Source organism: Rana temporaria, chromosome 12 (assembly GCF_905171775.1).
Source record: "Rana temporaria chromosome 12, aRanTem1.1, whole genome shotgun sequence".
Taxonomy (NCBI): Eukaryota; Metazoa; Chordata; class Amphibia; order Anura; family Ranidae; genus Rana; species Rana temporaria.
In genome coordinates, this window is record NC_053500.1 from 69,808,566 (window position 1) to 69,826,843 (window position 18,278).

An 18,278-nucleotide genomic window follows, 5' to 3' on the forward strand; every position below is an offset into this window, starting at 1 on the left:
TAACCTGATAAGATCCAAGAGATGCTGTTTTTAAATTATTATTACATTTATTAAGGGAAAAAAGTTATTCAAACCTGCCTGGCCTATGTGAAGAAGTAATTGCCCCCTCTCATGCTGAATTATGAATGAACTGTGATTACCACAATTTTCTATTGAGATGCTGTATTATGACCTTACACAGGCCATTCATGCTGGAAAACCCTCCATTGTGGCTGAATTAAAACGATTCTGCAAAGAGTGGGCCAAAATTGCTCCATAGCGATCTGAAAGACTCATTGCCAGTTATCGCAATTGCTTGATTGCAGTTGTTGCCGCCAAGGGTGGCACAACCAGTTATTAGGTTTAGGGGGTAATTAATAAAGCCAGGCAGGTTTGGACAGCTTTTTTGCCTTAATATATGAAACCATCATTTAAAAACTGCATTTTGTATTTACTTGGGTTATCTTTGTGTAATAATAAAATTTAAGTGTGACAAATATGCAAAAAAAGAAATAAAGGGGGCAAATACTTTTTCACACAACTGTGTGTGTATATATTTTATATACAGTATCTCACATTTTTGTAAAACTGAGCTGCAGCATGGTGGTCAAGACCATAAAGCGGTTTAACAGGACAAGTTCCACCCAGAACAGGCCTTGCCATGGTCGACCTAAAAAATTGAGTGCACGTGCTCAGCATCATATCCAGAGGTTGTCTTTGGGAAATAGATGTATGAGTGCTTCCGGCATTGCTACAGAGGTTGAAGGGGTGGGGGGGTCAGCCTGTCAGTGCTCAGACCATACGCCGCACACTGCATCAAATGGAGGAGTGGAAGAGGACTCCAGTGGCAACCTGTAAAGCTCTGGTGAACTCCATGCCCAAGAGGGTTAAGGCAGTGGTGGGAAATAATGTTGGCCACACAAAATATTGACACTTTGGGTCCAATTTGGACATTTTCACTTAGCTCCCAGTTCTGCAGCTCCGTGACATGATTGCTGTGCGGCTTCTTAAAAGGGACGTACAGGTACGTCCATTTGCCCACCGCTGCCATTGTGCCAACGTATATAGGCGTGTAGCGGTCGGCAAGTGGTTACATACCACCAAAAGAAAGCTCTATCTGTGTGAAAAAAAATATAGGCGGGGAAAAAGTGCCCAGTAGGCAACTGGTTAAACAGGTAACATGGTATAAAACAGTTTTTTTACCAGATGAATGTTCGTCAAATGGAACAAAAATCAACCCACCTCTGAATGTGATGGAGGGACTTGCTGTTTTTAGAACAGTTTTTTGGAAGTGGGTGCCACCTCATCTTATTACACTGAAAGGCCCTGGCCAGAAAGGAGACTTTTTTTTTTGCAAATCTCTCTTAGAGCACTCTTACAGCTGGTCCTATGTACTCTGGATTTCGTTTTTACTAGTTTTCATGCAGTGGCTATGTTGGATATTTCTAAAACAATTGGTCTGCTTTTATCCGCTCTATTTTTTCAGTTTAAAACTGTCCACATCTTACTTTAAATTACACAGTTACATAGTTAGTCAGGTTGCAAAAAGACACAAGTCCATCAAGTTCAACCATAAGAAATAAAATAATAATAATATTATACAATCCCATATACCCAATTCTATACCCACAGTTGATCCAGAGGAAGGCAAAAAAAAAACCCAGCAAAGCATGATCCAATTTGCTACAGCAGGGGAAAAAATTCCTTCCTGATCCCCCATGAGACAATCGGATATTCCCCGGATCAACTTTACCTATAAATGTTGGTACCCAGTTATATTATGTACATTTAGGAAAGTATCCAGGTCTTTCTTAAAGCACTTTACTGAGCTGGCCAGAACCACCTCTGCAGGGAGTCTATTCCACATTTTCACAGCTCTTACTGTGAAGAAACCTTTCCGTATTTGGAGGTGAAATATCTTTTCCTCTAGATGTAAAGAGTGCCCCCTTGTCCTCAGTGTTGACCGTAAAGTGAATAACTCAACACCAAGTTCACTATTGCCTCGTTTCCACTGAGCGAATCGGTTCGGTATGGTTAGGGACGGTACGCTATTTTGGGTGTTTCCACTATGAAAGTGTGCCATTAAACCAAACCGTACCGGACCATTCTGGGTCCTGCTTCAGATGTGGGGCCATAGAAAATGGAACGGTTCCATTAGGGCGGAGATACAATACATTCCACTGATTGGTGGACGCGCTGGGCATTTTTCCTAAACCCTGAATGGTCCCTAACGGTCCGATTTGCAATGAAAACGCTCACGAGAATAGACCGGTCCCATTCTAACCGCTCCAAATTTACTGACCCAAACCGTTCCGTTCAGTGGAAACAAGGCATTAATGGACCCCTTATATATTTGTACATGTTGATCATATCTCCCCTTATTCTCCTCTTCTCAAGAGAGAATACATTCAGTTCCTCTAATATTTCCTCATAGCTGAGCTCCTCCATGCCTCTTATCAGTTTGGTTGCCCTTCTCTGCACTTTCTCCAGTTCCCCGATATCCTTCTTGAGAATTGGAGCCCAAAACTGAACTGCATATTCCAGATGAGGTCTTACTAATGATTTGTAAAGGGGCAACATGATATCTCTCTCTCTGTAGTCCATACCTCTCTTAATACAAGAAAGAACTTGGATCGCTTTGGAAACCGCAATTGAAAGCATATGCTGTATATTTTACCCATAGGAAGTTGTTACTTCCTTGTGCTTGGTATGTCTTGCACTTTCTCTCTATTTTCAGCTTTCCAACCTTCTTGAAATGGTAGTGCTCTGTTTTTGAATGTCATGGTGAATGTTAAAGCGGGAGTTCTCCCATAAATGTTTTTTTTAACTTCGATTCCCTTAGATTGATGCTCGTGTCTAGGGGAATCGGCTAGTTGTTTTAAAACCCGAGCAGTCCTTACCGTTGTAGAGGGCGATCTTCTCCGCTACTTCCGGGTATGGGTCTTCGGGACTGGGCGTTCCTTCTTGATTGACAGTCTTCCTACAGGCTTCCGACGGTCGCATCCATCGCGTCACGAGTAGCCGAAAGAAGCCGAACGTTGGTGCGGCTCTATACTGCGCCTGCGCACCGACGTTCGGCTACTTTCGGAAAATCGTGACGCGATGGATGCGACCATCGGAAGCCTGTCGGAAGACTGTCAATCAAGAAGGAACGCCCAGTCTCGCAGCCCATACCCGGAAGTGGCGGAGAAGATCGCTCTCTAAAAAGGTAAGTACAGGTTCCATTTTAAAACAACTAGCCGATTCCCCTAGACTAAATGAGCATCACTCTAAGGGTAAAAACAGCATTTTAGCGGTGAACCTCCGCTTTAAATAATATCAGTAGCTACAAGAAATGCATATTCATGTTAGAATGGCCCAGTCTAAGTCCAGACCTAAATCCAATTGAGAATCTGTGGCAAGACTTGAAAATTGCTGTTCAGTCGCTCTCCATCCAATCTGACAGAGCTTGAGCTATTTTGTAAAGTAAAGTAATGGGTAAAAATGTCACTCTCTAGATGTGCAAAGTGGTAGAGACATCCCCAAAAAGACTTGGAGCTGTAATTGCAGCAAAAGGAGGTTCTACAAAGTATTGACTCATGGGGGCTGAAAACAAACGCACACCACACTTTTTAGATATTGATTTTGTAAAAAAAAAATTTAAATCATCCATCATTTTCCTTCCACTTCACAATTATGAGCCACTTTGTGTTGGTCTATCACATAAAATCTCAATAAATACATTTACGTTTTTGATTGTAACATGGCAAAATTTCAAAGGGTATGAATACTTTTTTAAGGTACTGTATATCCCAGCGCTAATGATTTAAAGAAGCCTTTGTCCTGTACTTTACTATAAGAAATCGATTTTACTTTACAAGTCCTGCTTTGCTTCCCCTTCTGTAACAAAAGGAAATTTTTATTTACAAGTTTTAAATATAAAAATCTTTTTCTCTGGGTCTTTCACTCATTAACTGCTTGCCGACCAGCCGCCGCAGTTATACGATGGCAGGTCGGCTCCCCTGCGCGAGAGCCCGTAGCTATACGTTGGCTCTCACGCAGGCCACTACAGTAATCGATGCATTTTTATAGCACTGATCGCTATAAAAATGCCAATGGTCCCAAAAATGTGTCAAAAACGCATTTATAGAGAGTAATATATTTAGGGTTGGTGTAAGGAGTGCTTTAGGGTAGGTCAATGCTCTGAGCCAGAAGCAGTAAAGAAAACCCATCATTTATGCTCCTGGGGCTAAAGGCTAAAGTATTGCATTATCAGTAGGGATCCTAGGCATCTCAATGAGTGCATAACATATATAAGGGTTAGCACAAAGAAAAGAAATGACCAGTATCCGTGTGGAAAGCAGAGGTACTGCAGTTAATTAGTAGCTGTACAGAATAAATATAATCATCACAAATGAATAGTCGAGTGTGAGCGCTGTACCAATCTTTCTGGCCAAAGCACACTGGGCCTTTTTTACTTTTTTTTCAATGCCGACTGCACGACAGGGCAAATAAATGAATTGAGTTTTTCCTAAATCTGGCAGCGAGCAAACTGAGAGTAGAACCATGTTTTTTGTAACAGATTGAGGAAAGTTGGCAGAGTGATGGGTAACCCTACACTATGTTGTCATTTTTGGCAAAATGAACAGCAGAAAACAAGTTATATTTGTATCTTTTTTTTTTTTTTTTTTTTTTTTGGCCCTTTCATTTAGACTTTTTGATTTCTTTAAAATGTTCTTTTATTCTTTTTTTTTTTCCACTAATGCTTTTGGTTGAAGCCCATTTCACGATGATAAAGTACAATTTGGGAAGATTCCGTTATTCAGACCTCATCTAATGCATTTTTAAATATGCCTGACTACTGTTTTACTCCAGAGCATATATTTTTCCCCTCTTTCATGTCCTGTCCACCCCTCCTCCCTTACGCTTAAGGGCAGAACCAGGGCAAAGCAATAATTTTTATTCACTTCTGAAAGGCTGCTATAATAAAGAGAGCCTTGTTAGCACCAGGGAGCAAAGCAGCCCGAGGTTTTCACAGGCCTAGCATTGTTTGTTTTATCTGTCATTTGGAACCTCTTGCACTCTTAAAATGTTTTCTTGCCCATGTTTTAACTATTGGCTTGCTTCACTCTACATACACAACCTGTACATGTACAACCTGTACCTACACTTTCTAAAAGAGAGACAAATCCATACTGGTGACTTTGTGCAGTGTCTGGGGAAAGTTGAGACTCTGGGGTCTATTTTCTAAAGCTGGAGAGTGCAGAATCGGGCTCACTTCTGCACAGAAACAAATTGGCTTCCAGGTTTTATTACCAAAGCTTAACCACTTCAGCCCCAGAAGAATTTACCCCCTTTCTGACCCGAGCACTTTTTGCGATTCGGCACTGCGTCGCTTAACCTGACAATTGCACGGTTGTACGATGTGGCACCTAAACAAAATTGACGTCCTTTTTTCCCCCACAAATCGCTTTCTTTTGGTGGTATTTCATCACCTCTGCGTTCTTTATTTTTTGCGCTATATACAAAAAAAGAGCGACAGTTATGAAAACAATGGCCCGGATTCACAAAGCACTTACGCCGACGTATCTCGAGATACGCCGCGTAAGTGTAATCTATCAATGCGCCGTGCCCGTAAACTGAGATACGTCTGAAAATAGGCTTCATCTGACTGACGTAACTTTCCTACGCCGGCGTATCGTGGGCGCATATTTACGCTGGCTGCAAGTGGCGCTCCCATTGATTTTCTATGCACATATGCAAATGAGGGAGATACGCCGATTCATGAACGTAGTTGCGCCCGGCGCATAATATACACGGTTTGCGTAAGTCGTACGTCCGGCGTAAAGTTATTCCCATATAGGAGGCGCAACTCATGCAAAGGTATGGACCAGGGAACACAAGCTGTCATATTTTACGTAGTACATGAATATGGCTAGGCGTAGGTTACGTTCACGTCGTAGGCAGTGATTCGACGTATCTTAGGCAGTTGTTTCGACGTGATTCTGAGCATGCGCACTGGGATGCGGCCACGGGACGGCGCATGCGCCATTAGTTTTAAGTACATCTATGGCGCTTGGCCCATCATTAGCATGGGGTCACGCCTCATTAGCATGGCTCACGCCCACTTCCACCTACGCTGGCTTACGCCGAGTAAACCCAGCGTAGATTCTCTGCGCTGCGTCGGCATAGCGTATATTCGATACGCTACGCCGGCATAAATATGCGCCAATGTATGTGAATCCGGGCCAATATCTTTAACTTTTTGCTATTATAAATGTTTAGGCCAATACGTATTCTTCTACATATTTTTGTTAAAAAAAAATCGCAATAAGCTTATATTGATTGGTTTGCGCAAAAGTTATAGTGTCTACAAAATAGGGGATAGATTTATGGCATTTTTATTATTATTTTTTTTACTAGTAATGCCGATCTGCGATTTTTATCGGGCCTGCAACATTATGGCGGAGACAGATCGGACACTTGACACTATTTTGGGACCAATGAAATGAATGATGAGCGCAAAAATCAGTGAATGGTGCACCTATGAAACGAATAAAGTGTAAAAAAATATATATATATAATAAAATATAATGAACAATCAAATTGTATATATGATCCTCTATTTGAGGAATATCACAAAGTGCACAACCACCACATAGAGCACTGTGGCAACTGACGTGATAGTGCAAACAAGAGTGAATCAAATAAACTGAAGATAATAAATCTAAATGTCCCAGGTAAATTGCATAGAGAATCTCAAGTGGCAGAGATAAAACGTAGATCCGTGTACGGGTATTGTAGGCAATCCACAAAATAGCTGGGCTCACAGAGCGCTTACCTCCCTGACGTGGGGAAACAGCATGAGACTCCTCAGATGGATTATGGATAACCTTCTCTCTCCCTGGATAGGCAGCTGCGATCCTGGATCCTCTCCCAAAAACGTGTCCTTCTCTCTGTATGTCGACTCAGGGCTTCGCCAAGATGGAGGCTCCGTGCCCAAACATTAACAGGAAATCCACGAGATATTAAAAAGAAAAAACTCCAATAGTGTAGTAGTCCTCAAAGGATTTTATTGAAATTCCAAAAAATGTATAAAAATGCTCAGCATAAAACTAAAATCAAAACGTGGGCAAACGAGTTGCAAACAAGCTGCGGATGTGCGGACGGGATGTCACGTCACTTCCGGTCACGTCTAGCAGGGCCTTACGCGTTACGTCACGACACGTGACTTCATCAGAGCAGCATCTATTTTATTTATTTATATTTTGTTAAAGTCACGATTTTCATTTCTCACCTTATTAGTATTGGCGAGCGCTTTAGTCTTCCCCCTTTTATATACTATTTTGGGACCATTGTCATTTATACAGCGATCAGTGTTATAAAAATGCACTGATTACTGTGTAAATAACACTGGCAGAGAAGGATTTAAACACTAGGGGGCAATCAAGGGGTTACTTGTGTCCTAGGGGGTGATTCTAACTGTGGGGGGGATATGCTACCACTGACATGACAGAGATCACTGCTCCTTTCATGTCACTAGGCAGAACAGCAAAATACCTTGTTTACATAGGCATCTCCCCGTTCTACCTCTCTGTGTCATGCTCGTGGGTCGCCGGCGAACAACAAGTTTGCTGGGTTCGCGGGCACAGTATGCGGCGTGTACATGCACGCCACCCGACAAATTAAAGGGGACGTACCTGTACGCCAATTTGCCCACCACTGCCATTGTGCCGACATATCAGCGTGCAGAGGTCGGCAAGTGGTTAATTGAACAAGCTGAGGTAAGAAGCTGATTGGTTTCTATGCAGAAGTGAGCCTGATTTTGCACTCTCCAGCTTTATTAAATAAACCCCTGTGTGTCCGATGGAAGGGGCGTTAAGAACTGCAGATTATGTATTATGGTTTAAAGGAAACCTATGGTCACAAAATACAGTACAAATTTATTTTTTAACAGCTTCTCACAGCTTTAACAGCTGTTTACTGTCATGAATATGCATCAAGTCTGTCTGCTTACCTGATCTCCATGTGTTCATTAGAGGCTGACCCTGTTCTGGTTTCCCTTTTTATCACTTCCTCTTCCTGTATGGCTCCACCCTAGTCCATCCCAGGAAGCCTATATTAACCGTTGCTCTACAGGTCTGCAGTGCTCTTCAACAGTGTTCCTATGCTTAGTTCCTGTCTGCAGTGTAGTTTGCTAGTTCCTGTTTGCAGAGTGCTACGATCATCTTTCCGTGTACCGTTTTGGCTTGTCCCCGACTTCCTTGTCTGCCTGTGCCCCTGACTATTTGCATGTCCCACGGTTATCCTTGTCTGCCTGTTGCCCTGACCTCGGCCTGTCCATCACCACTGTTTGTCCTGCTGGCTGCTTCCCCTTTCTCCCTGCGGAGTGTGACTTAAGGAATCCCGGGAACGCGACCTGGACCCAGTTGCGGCCAAGACCATCCTTACCATCAAAGGCTCTGGTGAATACAAAACTGGGTCTTCGACTCCGCGCTCTGGGTGATCTTGGGTTACGCTTCCTCCCTGCCAGCAGTAGTCGGCTATAGGGTTCACTTCCCTGTGGTGCATCCCTGACCCCTACGGGGTGCACTTGTCACCTGGCCACAGGTGACCTGACAGTTTGAACAGCCGGCCGACGTGCCGCTTCCTGCAGATGATCCATTACAGGGCGTTGTTCACAGACTCGAGACGCATGAAGCTAATCAGGCTCAGGTGATGCGTTTCCTTCAGGATCTGGCTTCCCGCTTTGACCAGCTTCAGACCTCGTTGGGAACCCCGAATCTACAACCCCAAGTACAACCAGCGGCAGCGGCTGCGCCCATCGCACCAGTCGCAGAGTCGCATTCGCTGAAGCTACCACCTCCAGTCCGTTTTTCTGGAGACTCCAAGGCCTGCAGGGGGTTTCTTAGCCAGTGCACCATTCATTTTGAACTTCAGCCTCAAAACTTCTTGTCTGATCGGGCAAAGGTAGCCTATATTATTTCCCTACTTTCCGGTGAAGCTTTAGCTTGGGCTGCCCCTATGTGGGAGAGGAAGCGATAAAAAGGGAAACCAGAACAGGGTCAGCCTCTAATGAACACATGGAGATCAGGTAAGCAGACAGACTTGATGCATATTCATGACATTTACTTTCAATTTCTAAGGACTACTGACTATCCTAGCTGCCTGCAAGCTGTGATTTCTGTACATACTCCTCCTCCTGAAACTTTTGCTCTCAGCTCCTCTGTAGTTCAGAAGGCATGCTCTGTAAAAATGTGTGTCACAGCAGCGGGAGCCATTGGCATCTGCTGCTGTCAATTACAGCCAGTGAACCAATGAGGAGAGAGGGGGGCAGGGCCTAGCCATGCTGTGTGTGTGTAAATGGACACACAGAGTGCGGCTAGAGAGAAAGCCTGCTCAAGTGCTCCCATAACAAGAGGCTTGCAGCAGAGGAAGGGGCCAGGGCTGCTGGCAGAGGACCTAAAAAGAAGAGGATATTAAGGGCTGCTCTGCAAAACCATTGCACAGAGCAGGTAAGTATGACATGGTTGTTATTTAAAAAAAAGAAAAGGGGTCTGAAGAAGAAGCTGTTGATTCAAAACGTGTTACTGCCCATCCTACGTCAGCATGCAAAGCACTCCCTCTGTGTGATATCACGTCTGGCCTGGTGCCATCTTGCGTTACAGCGGCGATCGGCTGCTTCCTGCTCCTATCCAGCAACACAGTCTGTGCTCGGAGCTGCCACTGCACCAGGAGGGGTTGGAGAAGCTCAGAGACTATGATTATACAAATTATGCCTGTATTACGCATCCATTTAGTGAGTTTCTAATTGTTTTCATTTTATATGAAACTATTGATTTTAATACTACACTTAGTCTGGTGCCACTCTGTTTCTGTCTTTACTTAATGGGAGGAAGCGGCATCCTCTGGGTGGATGAGCTTTTTTACGATAATCTCTTAAAACCCTTAGAATCTCTACTGACTGAATTCAGCCTACCCAAATCTGCTCTCTACGTACACCAGGGTTTCCACCTTCCTATCCAAATTGTCCCCTCATTGAATGAAGCTCCCCGAAATCGTTTGGCATTTTTTATCCTCCCCAACTCCTGCACACAAGGGGATCTCCCTGTTTTATAACCCCTTACAAAACAAAAAACAATTGTTAAGATGCCCCCTATGCTGAAATGGGAGGAAGACCTCCATCTATCCTTTCTCAATGGAACTTGACACCTTACCAACTTTTCAAGTTTTTTAAGTTCCAATCCCCCCTCTGTTGAAGGGGATGTAGTAGGCATCTTCCTCCATACATTTTGTAAGAGTCTCATGAGTTACTGGAAGAAAATCTTCTCTATCATCTCAGAAATCACAGGGGTCTTGACAAAGCCTAATCCTGCCCTAGCCATACTCCATTTAGGTATAGAGAGATTCTTTTGCAACCTTAGAACGGTAATCTTCCACTCGTTAGTGGCTGCTAAAACAGTGATAGCCAGGCATTGGATAAAAAATATGCCATCCAACTTTTCTGAAACCATAGCTCTAATTAATATGCAATTATTTTACGAAAGAATGAGCGGCCTTGTCAGATGTCTAGATGATGAAACGCGTAAGTTTGAGCTTCTAGCGTCTTTGCGTCCCTTTCCGGTTTGCAGCTGTGGAACGTGAATTGTCCCAGCTTCCTGGTTTTAAAAGCTTTAAACTTACTAAGATAATGTGAGTATGTCATTAACTGTTTACATTTAAAGCGGGGGCTCACCCTAAAAAAAATTCTAACATTATATTGAGCCGAGTAGTGACAATGACATTGTGCTGACCTTTTTTACTTTCTCGCCGTACATACCGTTTTATCTATATTTTCACTGCGGCTTCCAGGTATGTAATCCTGCGGGCACTTGGCGTTCCTATTCACATGCTAAATGATTGACATGCTTCTGACCGTCGCATACAGCTCGTCACGAGTTGCTGAAAGAAGCCGAATGTCGGTGGGCAGGCGCCGTATAGAGCCGACTCACAGTCCGGCTTCTTTCGACAACTCGTGACGCGATGTATGCGCCGGTCGGAAGCATGTCAATAATTTAGCATGTGAATAGGAAAGCCCAGTCCCGCAGGATTACATACCCGGAAGCCGCGGTGAAAATATAGATAAAACGGTATGTACGGCGAGAAAGTAAAAAAGGTAAGCACAATGTCATTGTCACTATTCGGCTCAATATAATGTTAGAATTTTTTTTTTAGGGTGAACCCCCGCTTTAAATAAACCCTTTGAAATACGGAATTATGCTATGGGAGTATCTCTTTTCTATATGTGGTTGATGTGGAGGAACATCTAAAGAGTAACGAAAAGATTGATCTCTAAAGGCATGGATCTGGATAATGCTGCACAGTGACAAATACTGTGAAGGCAAGATACACCTTTGATGGGGTAGTATCTCCGGTGAGTGCATTGCCTATAGGGGGCACTGTCAGAAGCACAAAGGAACACATTTGAAGAGCTCCTGTCACTTTTTTTGAAAAACTTTTTTTTTTCCATACATTTTTTTTTATTATCATATTTTATTTATTTATTTTTAAATCAAAGTCTGTTTATTAAGCAAAAAATAGACATTCCACACAGAAGGAATTACATTTTATTTTTATTTTTAATTTTTACTTTTTTTTTTATATTTGCATATGGACTGCATATAAGCACAGCATCACTTTTAAGATTGCAATACTGTATAATAACTAGCACTGTTTCCATATCATAGGATCACATAGCACTTGGCACTTTGAATAATGTTGCACTATTGCACGTTATATTTATACAGCAGATTTATGTTTATATATAGCACCAGATATTCAATTCATAGCACAGGAGTGTTTTTATTAGATTTTTTAATCATCGAAGGCAGTGCGTCATTGACATACCTTGGCCCCCAGTATAGGGTTGTCACCTAACCTTTTTAAATTTGCCACCTTGCTATGTGCTTCACCACCTATTATATAGGGGCCACTCACCAGAAGTCTTTGGGCCACCAGGACGCTGATGAGAACTTCCTGATGAGGCCTTTCCAGCGAAATGCATTGAGGTCTTGGCAGTGGAGTCTTGCTGACGTCATGTCCGGCTCAGTTTTCTTTTTTTTTTAATTTAAATTTTTATTTTATTGATGAAGAAGTAAAAGCATACAAAGTATAGCATGAAGCACTCAGTACATACCATTTAAAAAAAAAAAAAAAAAAAAAAACAGCGATCAATAAATAATGAAGATACAGTCCAAATTTCAATGTACATCTTAAGTTAATCTAGCACCATGAAGAGAGAGTAATAAAAATATAAATTAATGTCCCCGTAGGAGATCTCCTACCCATCTATGTGTAGCCAGAGATGAAGAGGGACGAGGATCCAAAACAACGCTTTTCGTACAGAGTCTCAACCGACACCCCGTAAAGGGAGCATGCTGTGTCGGATAAAGGGATAGCCTAACTTGATAACGATGAGAGACTTCTGTGACCCTAGATAACCTCGGACCCCGCCCAAAATGTGGAGGAGAGCTCTAGACCTCCCGTCACATCCCAAGGGATGTGTGAATAGGAAGACCTCCCACTCCCCAACCACACTCTCCCCCAGGGTGCTCCCCTAAAAGTGTCGTCTATTAATAGACTAGTATAATAACTAAATCAAACATCTCGAAGAGGAGATTGTACCAAAGGTATCATGACAGAAGGAGAAGGAAAGGAAGCAAGGAAGAAAGAAAAGAAATAAAAAGAAAGATAGAACAAATAAGAAAAGAGTTGATTGCCAGTAGTCCAATTAAGTACCTGAGGGGGACAGAGCCTGACCCGGCGATAGGGATACACCAACATGTCTGGCCCAAGGTTCCCATATGGCCTCAAAACTATCCCTGGTATTAGAGATAGAGCTGACCATTTTTTCCTGCGTCATGATCCATGAAATCTTCCCCTTAGCTGCTAAGAACGAGACCCTAGGTTGCTTCCAGGCTGCCGCTAGAGTGGTTTTAGCTCCTATGAGCATGAAAGCTATCAGTTTTTGTATGGGTTTGGAGACTCGAGGAATTTCGGAACCTAGCAGAGCGATATGCGGGGATTTCTCCACCTGTACGCCCGTAACTTTTCTGATAAGGCAAAAGATTCTGTTCCAAAATCCCCTGATTCTGGGGCACTCCCACCAAACGTGAAGCATCGTGCCGTGCGTTTGACAGTTGCGAAAGCATAACGGGGAAGACGTAGGAAACATCGCAGCCAATCTACTGGGTACCAGGTACCACCGCATCAGAACCTTTATGTTAGCTTCAGCTAAGGAAGTATTCACTAGACCTTTGAAAGTTTTCAAACCTACCTTGTGCCATCTACTCAGGTCCCAGGTCATCCGCAGATCCCTCTCCCATGCCTCCATGTATGAGAATTTTGTGGAAACCTCGGATAGAGCTCTATATAATATAGATATTCCCCCCTTGTGTTCCGTCATTTGTTTACACCAACTTTCGTAACTAGTAAGAGTTGCGTGCCTGAAATTGTCAGACCAGTGGGATGACACAAAGTTAAAAATTTGGGTGTACCGGGCTCGTTCCGATAGCGGTAAGTCAAGTGTCCTCACACAATGCTCCAGTGAAAGTGGGCCCGTGGCTGTCAAAAAGTCGCCTATTCTATAGATCCCTTTGTCCAGCCACCATTGGAAAGCTGAAATGTCCATCCCTATGGGAAACTGCGGGTTGAGAAAGATCCGTGTCAAAGGTTTAGTCTCCGAGACCAAAGAAGGAAGGTGTCTCAGACCATCCCAGAGTCTAAAAGATTGCGACAATGTGGGGGACAGTATCGAAGGTCTAGATTTTTGGGATGACCAAAAAAGGCTCTCTATTGAAAGGCTAGGGATCGCCAAACCTTCCATATCTATCCACTCTGGTTTTTCACATTCCGCAAAAATAGCAGAAAATTGTGCTAGTCTGGCAGCTTGGTAGTATTTAAACAGATTTGGTAGTCCAAGACCTCCTTGTGTTCTGAGCCCATAAAGGACATTTTGTGCCACTCTATAACCTTTGCCCTCCCAAACGAATTTCAGAATTTTACTCTGTAATGAACGGAGTTGGTCTTTTTTAACCGCTATTGGTAGGGATCTGAACAAGTAGAGTAACCTTGGTAGGAGGGTCATTTTGACTGCATTAACCCTACCTGTCCACGAAAGTTTGTGTCGAGCCCACGCCTGTAAATCTAGCTCTAGTTTCCGAAATATAGGTGGATAATTAGCCTGGTAGAGAAGTTCAATTTTGGTTGTGAGGTTTATGCCTAAGTAACGAATGGATGATTCGGCCCACTGGAATTCATAATGGGGTTTCAAGTGATTGATCACTGAGGGGTGGGTGGAGATGTTTAAGGCTTGAGATTTATTCCAATTCACCCGCAAACCCGAAATCTTCCCGAAGGACTCCAATAAGTTACAAAGAATTGGAAGGGAGGTGGTCGGGGAGGAGATATACAGAAGAAGGTCGTCTGCAAAGAGAGCGCATTTATGGATTTGGGAGCCGCAAGATACCCCCCTAATATCCGGATCCGACCTGATCGCAATAGCAAGTGTCTCAATTGCTATTGCGAAAATCAAGGGGGACAATGGGCAGCCCTGTCTAGTACCTCTAGCAATACTAATGGAGCCCGAAAAAAATCCCTGTAATTTGACCCGTGCGCTGGGTTCAGAGTATAAAGATTTCAACAATCCCCGGAATTGTTCTCCAAAGCCCCAGCGCCGCAGAATCTCGAAGAGGTAATCCCACGTAACAGAGTCGAACGCCTTCCGTAGGTCTAACGAAAGGAGGAGTCCTTCCTGCCGCGGGTTCCCATCCCAGCCCGACTGAAGCAGAGAAATAATATCGATTGCTCGCCTCACCTGATCAGGGCCCTGTCTACCAGGGACAAACCCAACCTGGTCCCTATGAATATATATTTTTATAAATGAATTTAACCTGTTGGCTAGTATCTTGGTCAATATTTTTAAGTCGTTATTGATTAGTGATATAGGTCTGTAATTTTCAACGAGCTCCGAGTCCTTATCCGGTTTGGGGATGACTGAGATAAACGCCTCATTTAAATTTGGGTGCATGGAACCGCCCTCCCTCCCCCGTTTTGAATTAAAAAATTTAGTGAGGTGAGGGGCCAAGGTTTCGCAGAAAGTCTTGTAATATGGGACTGAGAAACCATCTGGTCCAGGGGCCGAACCATCCTTAAGTCCCCTAATAACCTCTATTGTTTCTTCTGTGGAGATCGGTGCCTCCATCAAGTCTACATGACTCTCCTGTAGGTTCGGGATCACTAACCGGTCCAAAAAGGAATTGATCTCGGAATGTCCGGCCATCCCCGACCCCCGATAAAGGGAGGTATAGAAGGTTTCAAATTCTTGCAGTATGCGTTTAGGGTTAAGAGTTGTTGTCCCGTCCCTGGTCTTAATCTTGGGCAGAGCGAACGAACGGAACCTCGGCGAGAGCTTGGTGGCTAGCATCGTGTTCATTTTGTTCCTGTATAAATAAAATCTAGCACTGGACCAATTTAGCGATCGTTCCGCCCTAACTGTCAAAGCTAAATTTAAAGCTAGTCGAGCGGCATCAAGCTGCGGGGCCTGAACCGTCGTCTGATCCTTCTTATGTTGTCTGCGCAGGGTTAAAAAATCTTTCTCAAGCTTCATCACCTCTGCAGACTTTTCCTTCTTTTTTTTAGAGGCTATCTGTATGATCCTGCCACGAATGGTAGCTTTGTGAGCTGCCCACAATATCTCGGCCGAGGTCCCTTCAACGCTGTTAAGCACAAAATATTCCCTGATGGCCCCATCAATCTCCGAAACCACAATAGGGTCGTGTAGTAAAGTTTCGTTTAATTTCCAGTGTGATTTGTGAGAATCTGAGTTTTGAGTTTGTAGCGAGCAAACCACCATGGAGTGGTCCGATAGAGCTGTGTCCGTTATGTTAGCTTTCGTAATCATGGGAATATGTCTAGCAGATATGAATATATGGTCAATCCTAGAGTACGATTGATGCGGGTGAGAATAGTGGGAGTAGTCCTTTTTGTATGGATTGAGTTCCCTCCAAATGTCTACCAGGTTATGCTGATATATCAGTTTTGCTATGTGTGAGCTAGCTCTAGTTGGGCGTGTCAAAGCTGTAGCTATAGGTCTGGATTTGTCCAAGCTTAGGTCAAATGCAATGTTGGAGTCTCCTCCACACACTATCATTCCCTCCAAGAGAGGAACTAAGGTATCAAACATAGTTTTAAAAAATTCGGTCTGTCCTCTGTTGGGGGCGTAGTATGAAATAAATGACACTAGAAGTCCATCCAATTCCCCCTTAACCAACATAAATCTACCATTAGGATCTCTGTGAGTCAGGAGCGGGTTAAATTTGCAAGATTTCGCAAAAAGGATAGCCACCCCTCTCGTTTTCTCCTCGGCATTAGCCAGAAAAAATTGTGGGTATTGCACATGGAGAAAGGAGGGTGTGTAAGTGGTCGGAAAATGTGTCTCTTGTAATAAGATAACTGACATCCTCCGGGAATGGTAAGACTGAAACACCTTCCTTCTCTTAACGGGCGAATTCAAGCTCTGAACATTGTGTGAGGCAACTCTAATCAAGTTCGGCAAAGTCAAGTTATGTGGTGAGGTCATTGGGAGAATAAAGTGGGTGCAATTTGGAACTTACCCCATCGACATGGAGGCATGGGAGACAGCAGAGCGGATCAAGACCGGAGCCGAGGCCTGGAACACTATAGGTAGGATGACATATGCACGAACTGGCAATCAAGGAAAAAAGGTTAGTAAGAAGAAAAAAAAGAGAACAAACAAAAGTAGAAATAATACATTGTAAAATATGAAGTATGTCTTCACAACGAACATGGAAGGGATATAGATCCCATCCACCTTCGTCAGACAAAACAGTAACGTAGCCCTTAACTCGGGCTACAGGACCAAACCCCGACAGCGACATAGTCCCCGTCCAGGTATGATCTGAGGCGCAAGGCAACTGCCTCAGCCCCTATCAACCCTTTAGAGTCAACAAGAAAACAATAGCTTATCATATAACACTCTAAATGTATACTATCACGGCTCAAGAGAAAAATGTACGGATCACGGTCAGTGCAAAGAACATGTAACTAGAAAACAAAACAATCTCCAAAAAAGGAAAAAAAAAAAGAAATCTTTTCCCCTTTCCCTTCTTTTCTTTTCCGGGTATTTCATGGGTCCCCAGCCACGGATAGAGAACCCAGATACATTATACCTAACAGGTATAATATCCTCCTTTGAGAGCACCAAGCGGAGGAAAACTTCCAGAACAGCGGGCGGGACCGCTATGATGATTAGATCAGGTCTTTGTGGTGTCTTTGGTGCGTCTGCTTTTGCTTGTGTGCCAAGTGGGGGATAGAGGACTTGCCGGGGTGGACCGTTTGGAAGGACCAGGTGGAAGATTTGACGTGTCCATTGCTGAGTCCAGTGAGATCAATTTTAAGGCTAGCAAAATTTTTTCTCCTTCAGATAAAGGCGTGAGTTTTACCCTTGAAGGCAAATTTTAAGGCGAACGGAAATCCCCACCAATATTTGATGTCCTTTTGGGACAAAATCAGCAATAAAGGTTTCAGCGATCTGCGTTTTTGTATAGTAGCTGCAGAAATGTCAGCAAAGATTTGAATATCCTGACCCAGGAAGGATATGCGGGGTTGCTGACGGGATGCCCTCATGACCCCCTCCTTCACTGAGAAGTAATGGGGTTTTACTATAATATCTCTGGGAGATCCATCCTTTCTCAGGGGGCCCAGAGACCTATGGGCCCTGTCCAGCTCCAGCTTGTGGGGTGCAATAGCGGGGATCATGCTTTTGATGAGGTCTTGGATAGCTTTGGGGATGTCTGTAATGGATTCAGGGAGACCCCTCACCCTAAAATTGTCCCTTCTGGAACGATTTTCGAGGTCGTCAATTCTAGTAAGGGCCACGTCTAGTTGTTCCTGAAGTGATTGTATTTGGTCAGTGTTCTGGTTAGTTCTGGATATAGTGATGTCCAATTTATTTTCTATGATCTCCATCCTGGAGCCCAGATTCTGGAAGTCAGCATGTATTTCCCTAGTAATGTTAACTGCTGTTTGGGCTAACCCACGTTCAAGTAGTTCAGAGAACTTCAAAAAGAGCTCCCCTGCATTCTGAGGTATTTCTGATTCTGAGTGACCAGCAGCCATGGAGACTGGTGAGGCCTGTATTACACCTTGTGCCTGGCCCTTGTATTGGAGCAGTGTGGAGTCTGACTGGGGACCCAAGGCGGCTGCTGAGGGTGCTAGGGAGCCTGGAGAGCCTTGGGCCAGCAAAGGAGGGAAATTTAAAG

At 43.7% G+C, this 18,278-nt stretch overlaps 1 protein-coding gene across 1 annotated transcript in view; it reads left to right on the forward strand.

Moving 5' to 3' along the window:
* Positions 1 to 18,278, forward strand: part of LOC120918493 (ubiquinol-cytochrome-c reductase complex assembly factor 1) — a 227,158-nt gene that overhangs the window by 116,028 nt on the left and 92,852 nt on the right. The gene's annotated exons all lie outside the window — the stretch shown is intronic.